This window comes from Cebus imitator, unplaced genomic scaffold (assembly GCF_001604975.1).
Source record: "Cebus imitator isolate Cc_AM_T3 unplaced genomic scaffold, Cebus_imitator-1.0 Scaffold29, whole genome shotgun sequence".
NCBI classification, from domain to species: domain Eukaryota; kingdom Metazoa; phylum Chordata; class Mammalia; order Primates; family Cebidae; genus Cebus; species Cebus imitator.
This window is the reverse complement of record NW_016107344.1, coordinates 12188933-12202787: the sequence shown is the minus strand read 5'-3', so window position 1 is coordinate 12202787 and position 13855 is coordinate 12188933. Positions and strand designations below refer to the sequence as shown.

General features: G+C 52.1%; 1 protein-coding gene across 2 annotated transcripts in view; it reads left to right on the top strand.

The window, feature by feature from the left end:
- Positions 1-146: 146 nt before the first annotated feature.
- The window catches only part of TSPAN14 (tetraspanin 14), a 69406-nt gene continuing 55697 nt past the window's right edge, over positions 147-13855 (top strand). The window contains exons 1-2 of one of the 2 annotated variants that reach the window (XM_037736812.1): positions 175-260; positions 4401-4540. The gene's annotated coding sequence lies outside the window, so the exon portion shown is untranslated. Of the gene's footprint in view, positions 261-4400; positions 4541-13855 lie in introns of both variants that reach the window. The other variant, XM_017523662.2, reaches the window with a different exon arrangement.

Below are 13855 nucleotides of genomic sequence, written 5' to 3'. Positions count from 1 at the left end.
GCCGCGGGGGAGGGGCGAGCCGCGGGGGAGGGGCGGGGCCAGGGCGGGCCCAGGCGCGCGGGGCTGCACCGGGCGGCGCAGGGTAGCGGCGCCCCTTCCCTCCTCAACCGGCAGGCGCCGCGCCCCCGGCCCCGCCCCTTCGCGCCCCGCCCCCGCCGCTCGGACGGCCCGAGTCGCGCCCTCCCGCCCCGCGCCGCCGAACTTGCTCTAACTTCCTCGGCCGAGCCGGGCCGCGCCGCTGCTGCAGCCGCCGTGCGCGGGTGAGTAGAGCGCGGAGCCTGGGCTGGGGCGTCGGGCCCTGCCTCTTTCTTTGTCTGAGGCAGACTCCCCTGGGCGTCCTCCGGGGGCGAGGGCTGCTCCCCCAGGTCCCCGCTTGGTCCCTCAGCCTCCCTCCCTGCCTGCCTTCCCGGGGGCGGCCCCGCGGGTGGCGCTGGCTTTGTCTGCCAGGATCGCTCGCTTGAGGTTGGAGGCCTCGGCGGGGACCCAGCTGAGCCGAACTTCGGCGCCGTGCGGGCGAGAGCCGCGGCGGGCCCGGGGCTGGCGCTCCGGGTTCGGCAGCCCTCGCCCCATCCGCGCGCTCCGGCGAGTGCGCGCCCGGGCCGGGCGGGGTGGGAGCGCCGGGGAGCCTGGACTGCTGCTGCCGCTCCGGGCTCTCCTGCTCCTCGTCCACAGCAGCGAGCTCGGGGATGGGCGCTCCTTTCGGCTCTGTCACCCACCCTCGGCCCCCCGGAGCTCAGGTTCGGGGTCGGGGTGGGCGTAGGCCGGGGCGGGCCGCCCCTTCCCCCTGCCCCGCCGCGGTGGGTCCCACTCTTCCCGGCTTGGGTTTGGGGCGGCTGGAGTCTGAGTAGGCGGCGACCCACCTTCTCCGTGTTAGTCGTGTGGGGTTGTGCCTGGGAGCAAAGCCTGACCCCCTGACCTAGCCGGAGTTCTGGTAGAGTGGGGGTTTGTGGGTGCGGAGTGTGCTGGTCCCAGGCTGCTGCTGCTTCTCCTCTGCGCACAAGGGTGGGGTGCGGGTGGGTAGGAAGTGCCTGTGTGAGGGTGTGTGGAGGGACTTTGGCCTTGGGACGGCTGGAGCGCTTGTGTTGGGGACTTAAAGTTGGTCTCCGGCGAGAAGCGGTCCGTGCCAGGGAAAGTTGGGGGAAGTCGTGGGCCCGGGTACTGGCCTGGCTCTGGGCGTGGAGCGGTGGTGAGTGCGGCGGTGTCACACACTTCTTGGCTGTCCCGGCGCTGCTAACTGGGCAGTCAGGCGGTCTTGGGCGGCAGTGCAGGGCACTGTATTGGATCCTCTGCAGGTGTGCTCTTGGCAGTGGTCTGCTCTCCAGGGGATCTTCCTCCCTTCTGAGAGGGCGTTGCTCTTGGGCTAGTGAGAGAGTGGACTGCCAGATCCTCAAAAGTAGCCTTCCCCTCGCCCCTTGACCTTGAAGTCTAGAAGCAGTTAGTGCCTGCTGAGTGCTCCGGCCACCCTTAGCTACCCGTGTCATCAATAGCCTCAAATTGCTGGGCTCAAGTGATCCTCCAACCTCAGCCTCCCAAAGCAAAGGGATTACAGGTGTGAGCCACCATGTGCAGTCTGATCCCAGCCCGATCCTTAACGTTATAGTGACAGGCCGTGGAAACCCAGGCCACCAGATGTATTTTCCCTTCTCATTGTGTTGCACCCCAACTTTAGTTGGAGACTTTCTGGATATATCCATCCCCGCATCTCTGAACTCCACGGCTTGGAGCACCTAATGTGATCCTCAATTTACTTAACAAAGCATGGTTAAGATTCTGTGGGATGCCAGGCATTGTTTGCAGGCATTGTTCCAAGTCTGGAAAGTCCCTCACCAGCTGTATACTCCATGTGGTCTTAGAACTCAGGCTGGACGTGGAGTAGGTGCTCAGTAGTGTTTATTGATCTGAGCCTGATCTCAGCATAGCAGGATCATTCAGGGAGACGGGGGAGCTGAGCCCCTGGGTGCTTCTGTAGGTTTGTGGTTGTCCCAGGAAGAAAGGGTATGGAGGGGCTGTGGGCTGCAGAATGGTTGGCTGCCCAGGTAAGTGTTCCCCGTCACCAGCTGGGCTAGTTTCTGAGGACAGGTGAGGGTGTCTCCCTTCCCATGTGGGAAGTGGCAGGACGAAGTTAATGCTTTGTGTGTGGGAGGAGATGGCCTTGCCCTGAAGGTTGTGGTGTTAGTGAAGTTCCCATGGAGGCCAGGGAGCAGGAAAGCCCTGGGTTCTGTAACTATTTCCTGAGGCCTCACTCTAGGCCACCATGTGCTCAGAGATTTGACCTGTTTAACTTCAACTGAGGCAGAATTCCTTTTGGCAGTGTCTACAAAGTGCCATTGTGCCAGGCCTGGGAATCCTTTGCTGGTTTAAAATCTTGTGAAGGACAAAATTATAGCAGTCATGTGGAAAGTTTCATAGTGATAATGAGTTTATTGAGACTTACACCCTAGTAGCTTGATTTATAATAACTCATTTAATCCTTGAAAACAGCCGTGATGGCTGGGCACCATGGCTTATGCCTGTAACACCAGCACTTTGGGAAGCTGAGGTGGGTAGATTCCTGAGGTCAGGAGTTGGAGACCAGCCTGATCAACAGAGTGAAACCCTATCTCTACTAAAAATACAAAATTAGCTGGGCGTGGTGGTGTATGCCTGTAATCCCAGCTACTTGGGAGGCTGAGGCAAGAGAATCGCTTGAACCTGGAAGGTGGAAGGTGCCATGAGCCTAGATTGTGCCATTGTGCTCCAGCCTGGGCAACAAGAGCAAGACTCCGTCTCAAAAAAAAAAAAAGAAAAGAAAGAAAACAACTGTGATGTCTGTCAACAGCTCCATTTTTACAGAGGAGGAAACTGTGGTCCCAAGAGGTCACAGACAGAGTAACTTGCTTGAGGTCTCAATATGAGCTGGATTTTCTCATTTCTTTTATTTTTATACTGATTCTTACTCTGTTACCCAGGCTGGAGTGAAGTGGTTCGATCTTGGCTCACTGCAACCTCCGCCTTCTGGGTTCAAGTGATTCTCCTGCTTCAGCCTCCCAAGTAGCTGGGACTACAGGCACACGCTATCATGCCTGGCTAATTTTTGTATTTTTAGTAGAGACAGGGTGTCACCATGTTGGCCAGGCTGGTCTCGAGCTCCTGACCTCAAGTGATCCACCCGCCTCGGCCTCCTAAAGTACTGGGATTACAGGCATGAGCCATCGTGCCTGGGCAGGTTTTCTCATTTCGAATTTAGTCAGTACCTTCCTCTCAGAGGTGATTAAAATGGATTCATATACCAAACAAGACTGGCTCACAGTGGAACTAATGAGTCTTTTCAGTGAAGGTGCCCTTGTATCCCTGCTTCTGAACACATCTCATCTGTCCAGCACAGCCTGGGCAGTTACCCTGGAGCCCCTGCTGATTGACTGGTGATGTAGCTTCTGTCTCCCTAAGGCCAGGGAATGGGAAGACAGCACTGCCACATGAGAAGACTGGGGAGTCACTGCCTGTGTCTGTCTGGAGATATGGTTTGCTGTGGTAATAGCAATCCTCAGGTCTCAGAGGCTTAAAGCAACAGATGTATATCTTGTTCATGCTGTATATCCATCACTTATTGCTTTATGTTGTCCGCACTGGGGGACCCATAGTGATTAGTGGGAACATCCCTGTTGCTTGGACAGAGGGACAGAGCATGATGATCTCTGTTTCCTGCCACTGAGGCCTGGTGGCCTTTAAAATGCCTATGGGAAGGGAATTAGGCTCCTGCTGCCTGTTTCTGTCCTGCCTTGTCAGTCCTTGGACATCTTGCGTGGTCCATCCCCTACCTGGATGTGGCCTGTAGGGACAGCCACCTTTCCTAGAAGCAAGAGCAGGCAGCGATACCCCTGGTAGGGGTGTGGAAAGGAGTGGTGGTGAGGTGACTGAAGGTAGACTCCCACTGGGGACGGGATTGAGTGTGGGGCTAGATCCCTGGCTTGTAGAAAGGAGTAGGAACCCTCTGTGAGTTACATTTTCCCCCTCAGCCCACCTTAGCAGGATTTTAAAGAGCCAGCCGGACTGTGACTCTTGCGTTTGTGCCTGGTCACCTGCTTGGTCTCTGGTGACTTCCCTTGGGGCCAGCAGACACCGGTGGAGGTGATGAGGCCTCGGGTTCTTTCGCCTCATGGTTAACTCATTCTCCTTAGGCATATTTCCACCTTTTCCAGGGCCTCTGTTTCTTTGCCAGTGGAGTGAGAGGTGGTGGTGTCTCCAGCAGTGGTCCCACTCTTGGTGGGCCATCAGAGTACCCAGGGAGCTACATAGAATGAAGTTTTGAGAGTCTTTGGTCTAGGAGGATGCCAGCGTTTCAGTTTGCTTATCTTCCCTTGTAGCAATATCAGGCAGGTTATTCATAGTATCTCCACATCCATTTTCTCCCTTAACTGCAGATGCTTTCAGTTTAGACAGAGCATGTGGCCATGTTGGTCGAGCACAGGCCCTGGCAGGGGGGCAGCATCCAGTGCCTCTGCCAATGAAATGCGAAGATGTGAAGATGAATAACACTGTCCAGCTTGCAGAGTGGACGCTGGTGAGGCAAGCTTTCAAGTTGCATCTACTTTCTAGTTGAATGACCTACACAAGTCTTGGATTTTTTTTTTTCTCCTGCAAAAAAAAAAAAAAAGTTGTCTAATTTTCTCATCTGTAAAGTGAGAAGAGTCAAGTCTGCCTTTCCTGTCTCACGGGGTTGCAGTGAAGCATGAGTACACTGAGAAGCAGGATCCAAAGCCCCTGAGTTAGGCCTGACACCGGTGTGAGACAGCTGCCATCTCTGGCGGCTCTCAGCAAGTGCTCACCAGCAGCTGATTCTGGAAACCCCACTTCCTGCACTCTTGGGCTTGGTGGGGTTGGGTAGGGTTGGGTGGGGCTGTGGTTTTCTTTTAGGAGGCAGCAGGCCAGGCCTGGAGACCAGAGCTTAAGTGGGTCTGGGCAGGCTGGAATTGAAACTCTTCACCTCTTGAGGTCTGTTCTGCCTCCCTAGCCAAGAGGCCAGGGAGAAGGCCAAGAGCCTGTGCCTTTCAGCTAGATAGTTAAAGGGACTGGCTCCTCCCTCCTTAAGCTATGCTGGCCTGAGCTGGGAGCCTGAGAGCCGGGGTAGTTGTCTTTAAAGAGGCTTCTGGGATTCTAGTAAGAGATGAGCTCCTGGTGCTGCCTCAGAGTCTGTGTTCCCTGGCATTTGGGAGAACTGAAGTTGGGCTGTCCTGAATGAGTAAAGCTTGGGGAGGGGGCTGGGACAAGGGGCTAGTGAACCTTCTCTGAGTTTTTACTGTCCGTGCCGGCCACCTGTTGGGGCCTGTGTTCCTATATACTGCATGACCTTGAGAGGAATTTGTAGCCCTAATATCCAGGAGAGGAGCCCTACAGCAGTGGAAGGAAATAGGTCTCTCCCAAATCTCTTTTGCCTGTACCTCAAGGTCTGAGTGGTGATCCTGGGGATGCGGCGGGACTCCCAGCAGTAGGAGTTTGCCTGTCCCCAATCTGGGTGTACCAGCTGTGCTGGGGTCCTCTCCTTTGTCCCCGACTAAGCCCCAGGCAGACAGGATCTGTTTCTGAGGCTTGGTCAGCAGGTCAGCTACAGCCCCAGACCAAGTAGTTTACACCCTCTTGAGTGAGGAGTAGAAGCAATGGGTCCAGGAAGACTTAGGGAGCTGGTTAAAGAAAAAATTATTCTGACACTTGTTCAACTGGTAAGGTAGACTGTATTCAGAACTGTTCCAATAAGTGTAGGTGTTATCGCAATGGGATTTTGCAGTAGGGGAGAGAGAGTGGCCCCAACTCCAAATATAACAAAGATAAGTGAAAACTTATAGCCAAGGAGCAGAGTGTGGGGGCTCCTGAAAATTCCTAAGAGGGTAGGGAAATTTTTACTAAACTTACCTACCTGAATTCTTGTTGAAGGCAGGCCAGGGTGATCAGATTTTACCTGGGAGAGAGTAGAGGATGAGAAGTATGATCAGATATCCAGGGTGATTAGAAGTTGAGGGTGGGGGATTTTGGTTTTTGCTAAAACTAGGCTCTGTGAGAATGGAGCTAGGTGCCGTAGGTCAGGCTCAGGTGAGCAGAGGGCTCAGAGGAATAAAGTTTGGTGAGGGACAGGATCTTTGTCAGTATCCCATCGCTGGCAGTGTCCTGTCCATCCTTCTTGCGCTGGCCTGCCCCTCAGGAGACAGGTGTGAGTGGTTCTGAGCTTAGGGCAGTGCAAGATAAGGGACAGTTTTCTCTTTTTATAGGTGTCCCTTCTTGTGTCACTCTCTTTTTTTCCCAGAAGCCTTGGTCCTTTTCAGCATCTGCTGAAAGGGACCTTGGCTCCCTTGCTCTTGGCCTGCTGGATTTCCCCTCTGCACCCAGGAAACTACACGGACCTGGGTCCTCTTTTCCCTGCAGCCCACCGGTTTTGCCGCTTATGACAGCTGTCCCCCGCTAGCCTTCTATTGCCAAATCTGGTGGCTGTCTGACCACAGCCACTTTACTTAGGAATACTCTTTTTTTTTTTGCCCCTGAAACTGAGTTCCTCCTGCTGCAATTTGTCTTGGGCAAACCAGTCTGACAACTTTGTGGTTCTCTATCCCGCCTCCCTGAGCCTGGGGACTGACTGTCCCATTTGTCTGAGCTTGGCAGAGGGAGGTGCTGTGGGGGATCTCTTCCTCTTGTCTGGACTGCACACTCCTGGGGCCCTCTAGCTGGAGCTCCTGGGCATTTTGCCCACGGGAGCTTTACCAGTTTCCTTCTGTCTGAAGCCTTTAGGTCCCTGCATCCAGTCTACCATGTTTTTCTCCTTGTCCATGAGTGAGGCTCCTCCTTTTCTCTCTGCCTTTCCTCTCTGCTTGATCAGACTCTGCCTCTCTTGAGGGCTGGCTCACTCCAGCCTCCCCTGCACAGGTGACCCTGTTTGGTCTGCCTCCTTTTCTTGAGGCTGATCTTGTCTCAGCAGCCAGCTTTTCAGGAACCAGGCCCTTGCTGTTGTAAGGAAAACCTATCAGCTGTGGATAGGGCTTTCCCTCATTCCCAGCGGCTCAGTGTCCAGCTGCCACCCTTGCAGGGGAACAGTGATGGTGACAGAACCCTGCTCTCGGCAGCCATCCTGCTTGCCACGGTCATTGTGTTTTGTTACTCTAGCAGCTTCTTGTGAAATACAAGTGATGGTATAAATGCAGATAGGTTTTTGCGGGGGGCATGCCAAAATTAGAGTTGGTGGTAGTGGTGGGGGATTCATTCCCAAGGGCTCTCGGATGCTGAGAAAAGTGTGTGAGCAAAGAGAAGCAAGTGGCGTGTGCCCAGGGATGGGGTGGGGTGGGCAGGCTTAGTTGAGGGTTTCTCTGGCATAGGGTAGCCCTGAAGCTCCTCTTCAGGGCATGACTGATGAGGTGGTGAAGGCAGGTGCCAAGATTTGGTGTGTTGAGGACCAGTACCTACCTGGGGTAGGCTCTGCTCACTCCTGCAGAGAGACATTGGAGAGGGGCTGGCCTTAGTTTCACAGAGGGTTGTGGGATTCCAAGCAAGACCTGCTGAGGGGCTTACACTGAGCCACGGAGAATGAAATATGAGGGCTTCAAGTGCCAGTGTGTTTCTCACTGTTTAAGATCTCATTTGTGCCTTTTTATTTTTCTTGAGACAGGGTCTCACTCTGTTGCCCAGGCTGGAGTGCAGTGGCCCAATCATAGCTCACTGCAGCCTCCGCCTTCTGAGCTCAAGAGATGCTCGCCTCAGCCTTCTGAGTAGCAGGGACCACAAGCATGCATGCACCACCACACCCAGCTAATCTTTAAAATTTTTCTGCAGAGATTGGATCTTGCTATGTTGCCTAAGCTGGTATCAAACTCCTGGGCACTTCATTTGTGCTTCTTAATTCAGGGGCTACTTGTTGAACATATTTAACAGTCTTCAGAAAGCATCTTATTCTGTAAGGAGAACCAAACATACCCATTCCTCCTCTCTGACCTTCTTTTCCTGTGGTCTGGACATTCTTTGAGCTTGAGGTCATTAGGAGTTGTTTATTTCTGTCTGCTCTGGTGGTCTAGGGGGTGGGATGAGGTGGGATGGTATGTGATGTGATGTGGTGGGGTGGGGCAGGGCAGGGAAGTTATTCTACATAGATAGAGTTCTGTTTGTGAACCACTCCCTGCCATCCACATCTCTCACTCAGATGGTCTGGCCCGTCCTGGTTCTAATGGCCATTGTGTCATTCCCCTCAGCAGCAGGAGAGGCTGGAATGGTTTTTGTATTGTTCCTTAGGGGGAAAATCACTTGGAGGAAGTATATCAGTGCTTCTGAGTGCAGAGTATTTATTGACACGTCAGTTAAAGGAAGCTTTTAAACAACATACAGGTATCCCTTTAGTAAGGAATAAATCCACAAATGCATCTCACGACTCCATTTTGCAGCTTCCATTTCCTGGAAGGTACATGGAGTTGAGTGGTTAGGGAATGGGGTTTTGAGCTGGGATTTTGGAGAAACTGTTTTTAGACTGTCCTTGGAATTGGGCCAGGCCTAGAAATCTGTTGAAACAGCTTTCTTTAGCTGCTGAAACTGGGATGTGTTCATAGCACGAGAACCTCGAGCTCCACTGATGACTGAGTGGGGAGGGCTCAGAGGAGGGTCCCTGTGGAGGCCTGAGATGCCTGGGCATCAGCCCCCTCTCCTGCATCACTTACATTGCCTGAACCTTGGGGTCTTACAGTTTTATCATGCTTCATGGCCTTGGCAGCAGATGGTCCTTGGAGTGGAATAACTTCAGCTTTCTTTTCTGCCTTTGTCAGAGTCTGCTCTTGCACTTCTTAGGAAAACTTCCTATTTTGGGACTTGGGGTGGAGTTGTAAGCAGGGAGCCCCGTGAGTTGTTGTGTGTTTATCCCTGAGGCTGCCACTGCCTGATCCCCTCCTTCTCCTTGATTCCTTTCTCCTTCCTGTTACTCTGCCTCATTCTAGTGAGACACCAGAAGCTGCCTGCAGAGAGCTGCAGGTAAAATTGTGTGTTCAGCCACAAACTTTAGGTGTTTTAAATATTAAATTAGGTTTAACATTTTTATTTACAAAAATGTGTACGTGATGAAAAACACATAACAAAGATACACAGTGAAAACTCGTTTCTGTCCCTGACCCCTTCAGTCCTGCTCCCCTGAGGCCCCTGTCACCAGATGTTCAGTGCCTAGTCAAGTGTGTCTGTATTCCTCTCTTGTTTATTACCCCAGTGGTATACTAATTACACTGCGTTGCACTTCCTGATTTTTACTGTAAAAATTTATCCCAGGATTGTTTCATTTCAGCACACACAGTTTAGTCCATTCTTTTTAACAGCAGCGCATGATTCTGCTGTACAGTGAATGATGACTCACTTTAGCAGCCCCCTATTGATGGATTTTGAGGTTGCTTTCAGTATTTTGTTTCTATAGGCTAAGCAGCGGGAGTGTCTTATGCATGTTGTACTTCTGTAGTGGAAATGACTAGATGTGGAGTTACCGTGTTAGGTATGTAAAAGGAAAAGAAACATGCGGCTTTGATTCCAAAGCGGGGAATGAAAGTTTATGAGGTTTTCTTCTGGAGGGGTCTTGGCCTTCTACAGAGACAAGAGCTGGAGGGACTACTGGGAGAGCAAGAGGGGGTGCCAGCGTGTTGGTTCCCACCCAAGTCCGTCTTTGGTTCAGTTCAGGCCAGACAGTCTTCATGATCTCCATATTTACAGCCCTTGGCTGGCCCTCTGGGTCATGTGGCCTGTGCACCCAAAAGTGTGAGGAGTCAGCCAGAGCGAGCCGGGGTGTAGGGAGGGGGAGTCGGCTTCTCATAGTGGCTTCCAGCGGCCTCAGGACTTTGCAGGGCCTGTGTGGGGTGTGAAGGGGGGGCCTTGGTTACAACAAGCTTTTCGAGGAGCAGATTTTCCCACAGTGTCAGGGGTTAGTATGAGGATCGTCCTCCTATTCTGGCTTCCCTTGGCCTTTTGCTGCTCTGCAGACCTCCCTATTCAGGCTGCCTTGGGCCTGACTGCCACCCTGTGATTGTAAAAGCCTCTTTAAAAGGTACCTGGTGAAAATAATACATGGGTTTTGTGTTTTGGGCAGGTGCTTCCTTTCAGAACAGAAATGGGATATGGCTCTTCCTGGGTTGGGTGGGGAAGAAGGGACGATTGTGAGGGCATGTTGGAGGTACCCACTCCATGTTGGGAGTTCTCTGGTTATTTCTCTGTGTGACTCTCACTGCCCCATGCCAGGGCAGGGTGGGATGCAGGGAGATTTTAGTGCTGGCTGGCAGATAGGCCTCCTAAATAGACCCTGACCCGGTGGGTTTAAGGCCTGTGTCCCTGCCATGGCTCTCCCACCCTTGTACTCAGAGAAGTTCTTACCATTGCAGTTACACGCAGTCCCTGTGAGAAGGCCAGAGCTTCCCATGTGCAGCTCATTGTCTGGGCCTGGGCCCTTGGTAGCACAGAGGTTTCCATTGTGGCCTGGTGGCAGTGAGGGCTGACCTGTGGGGCTGAGGAGGCGGGACCTGGGGCTTGACAGTGGAGCTATTCACAGGCTCTGCTCTGGTTTCCTGCTGCTTCCCATTGTAGATTTTTTTGGGAGACAGGAGGAGACTAGGGAAGGAGGAGAGGGGGAGAGGGAGTGGCCAGTGCAGCTGTTGTTGCTGGTAGCAGGAGCCCATTATGCTTAATGGAGGTCCATTTGCAGACCTCCTTGAGCCACTCCAAGGCCCATCATGTGCTCTCAGATTCTAGTTTTTGCCTTTTAGGCGTCTCTGTCAAGATCCCCCTTTGCCTCTCTCAAGTCCCTGTGCTTGCCTGAAACACCTGCGAGTAAGAGTTCTGAGCAGCTGGGCAAGGAGCAGGAGTGGCCAGCCAGTGCTGGGCTTGTCAGCCACCAGCCCGCTGCTTTGGGGAGTGAGTTGTGCTGAGTCCTCCCGGCCCAGCTGTGCCCTTCCTTGGGTGGGGGCCAGGCGCGTGCCTGGGTTGCTATTAGTCTCCCAAGCCCCCCACTTTCTTTGTGCCTCAGTGCTCAGCCCAGTGTCCCCTGTTCACGCAAGCACTCAGCTGCTAAAAAGCCTGTGTGCTGGCAGCCCAGCCTGCAGCCACCCCCGCTGCCGGAGCCACAGCCATTTTCCTTTGTTCTGCCATCTCTGGGCTCTTGAATCTCTGGCTGGCAGCGGGCAGCAGGCAGCCAGCACACAGTGCCGGCAGGGTGGAAGCCCTTGTGACATGAATCTGCCCACTGAACCAAAGGCATGGCGGCCCCCTGGCTGGTCACCTAATTCCTCTGGCTGAACCCCCATCTCCCAGCCATGCTGAGAGAAGCACAGAGTCTCCCCTCTTACTGGATCAGAAAGATAGTGACTCCTACAGTGGGAACAGAGAGGTCTCACCTGTTTTGGGCCACCGAGGGTGCACACTAAAGACAGAGAGTTAGCCTCAGGGTCTTTGGCAGAAAAAGCCATTCTTAGGCACGAAGGATGCTCGCTCTTAATCTCCTGGTCCTTGTTGAAAACAGACAGGATTGGTTGAGAACATTTTTAATTTTGGTCTCTATGGCTGTGAGGACTTTTCTCTAACTGAGGGGAACTGTCCCCTGCTCCTTCACGTGTGACTCTTTCCCCCACCACTTTTTGGTGGGCAAAATGAGCATTCTCTCTGGGGGTCCAATTTCAGCTATGTGTGGCATTGCAGGTGGGGGTGAAGGCCACTCTCACCCACTGTCTGACTTTTCTATCTGAGGTGTGCCCGCCCCAACCCATACTGTCTGCTTTCTAAACCACAGCCAGAATCTGTAAGGCACCTGCCTTTGAAATAGAGTTGTTTGTATAGAACTCATAACTCCCACTAGTTTCATGTGTTTAGCATTTTATCTTACCATTTCAAAACCCATGCTGGCTGTCTTATTTGATTCTCTTATCAGCCAAGTCTTACAAATCAGGAAGCAAGCCTCAGCCCCAGATAAGGTTGCACCTTGGAGTGTCCTCATTTTATTTTATTTTTTGAAATGGAATCTTGCACTGTTGCCCAGGCTGGAGTGCAGTGGCATGAATATGGTTTATTGTAGCCCGCACTTCCAGGCTCAAGTGATCTTCCTGCCTCAGCTTTCCCAGTAGCTGAGACCAAGACATGCACCACCATGTGACTAATTTTTAAACATTTTTCGTAGAGATGAGGTCTTGCTATGTTGCCTTGGCTGGCCTCGAACTCATCTTCTGGGTTCAAGATGTCTGTCTGCCTCGGACTCCCCAAGTGCTAGGATTATAGGTGTGAGCCACAGCACCCACCCCTCATTTTAGCCAATGTTGTAGCACCTACCAGACTCCGTAAAAAGAGCTGGTGTTCACTGTGAAAGGTGTTGAAACAAGGATGCCACTTTTGGGGCATGTTAACCATAGTCTCTAAAATATTTTAAAGAGGTTTATTCCAAGCCCTTTGGAACAAACAGTGAGTGTCTGTGGCCAGAGGAAGGCACAGTCTCAGGAGGTCCAGGGAAAGGGTGCCCGAGGCCGTTGGATTACAGTTTTGTTTTATACATTTTAAGGAGGCAAAAGTGGCAGGCAAAGGCATAAGTCAGTACATGGAAGATATGCATTGGTTAAGCCCAGAAAGGGGATATCATGAAGTGGGCTTACAGGTCATAGGTGGGTTCAGAGATTCTTTAATTTATATTTGGTTAAAGGAGTAAAGCTTTGTCCAAAAATTTAGAGTCAGCAGAAATGACTGGTAAGGTAAGGAAGTCCGTTAACCAATACACTGGGTTAGAGTGAGCTGTGGGGTGAGTGACTTAACCCTTGTCTGGCATGGCCTTTGGTCCTGTTCATATTTTGGTATCTTATCGTCACAAAGAGTCTTGTTTCTTAGTCTTATGATCTATTTTAATATGAACAGTGATCAGATGTTGTGTCTAAGTCCTAAAAGGGAGGAAGTATGTAATGAGGCCTGTCCAACCTGCCTTCTCATTGTGGCCAAGAGCTCAGTTTTTCAGGTTTCTCTGGGGTCCTCTTGGCCAAGAAGGTCTGTTTAGTTGGTTGCGGGGCTTAGAATTTTATTTTTAGTTTACAGGTTGGTGGACCCAAACAAGACTGGGAAAGTCAGTCGAGGCAGCTTGGTATTCTGGGAAAAACATATGGATGTAGAGGCAGGGGTTTGAATTCCGGCTGTGCTGCTGAGTTACTCGGTCACCTTGGCGGGTCACTTCCTGGGGTGTAGATTCTGACTGGAAAACGAAAGCGTTGCCTAGAGGAACTTTGGGAACGTTTTAGCTGTAACCCTTGTAGTTCTATGAATCCAACTCCAAAATGGTTGGTCACTACCTGGAATCTCTCTTGCCAACTCAGGCTCCTGCGGAAGAAAATGTCATCAGATGGAATTAACAAAGGGGACCCTCTTTTCCTGGGTATTTCTTCCTCAGGTTCTTGAGGGGGCGGTGATGATCATCTCAAAAGATGCCTGTAGTTCTCAAATGGAAACCGACCCACCCTGAGCTCAGACACACACACACTCCCAGTTCTCTGGCGCTGAGTGTGGACCCTGGAGCTCACTGAGGAGTAGTCTTGCCTTGGACCTCACCTTGGCTTTTCTTGGAAATGGCACATTATTTTTGTTTGTTAGTGTAGCCCCTCTCTTGTGTAGTGGAATCCAGGGAGAGGGAAGCAAAGCTTTTAATTTTACCTCTTGCCAAAGTGAGGCCAAACTCTTAAAAGTAAAACAAAAACACTATCCGCATTCCTCTTCCTTGGGGGTAGGGACTGGGTTTAAATTTTGCCCCTATTTTGTTAACAGGTTCTAGAAGACAAAATGTTCTTTTCCTGGTGCCCTTTCAGGCTGGGTTTCTGGCCCTTTATCTGCCTTTTCTGGCCCAGCCTCCATCCCCTGGGCCCGCCAGCCC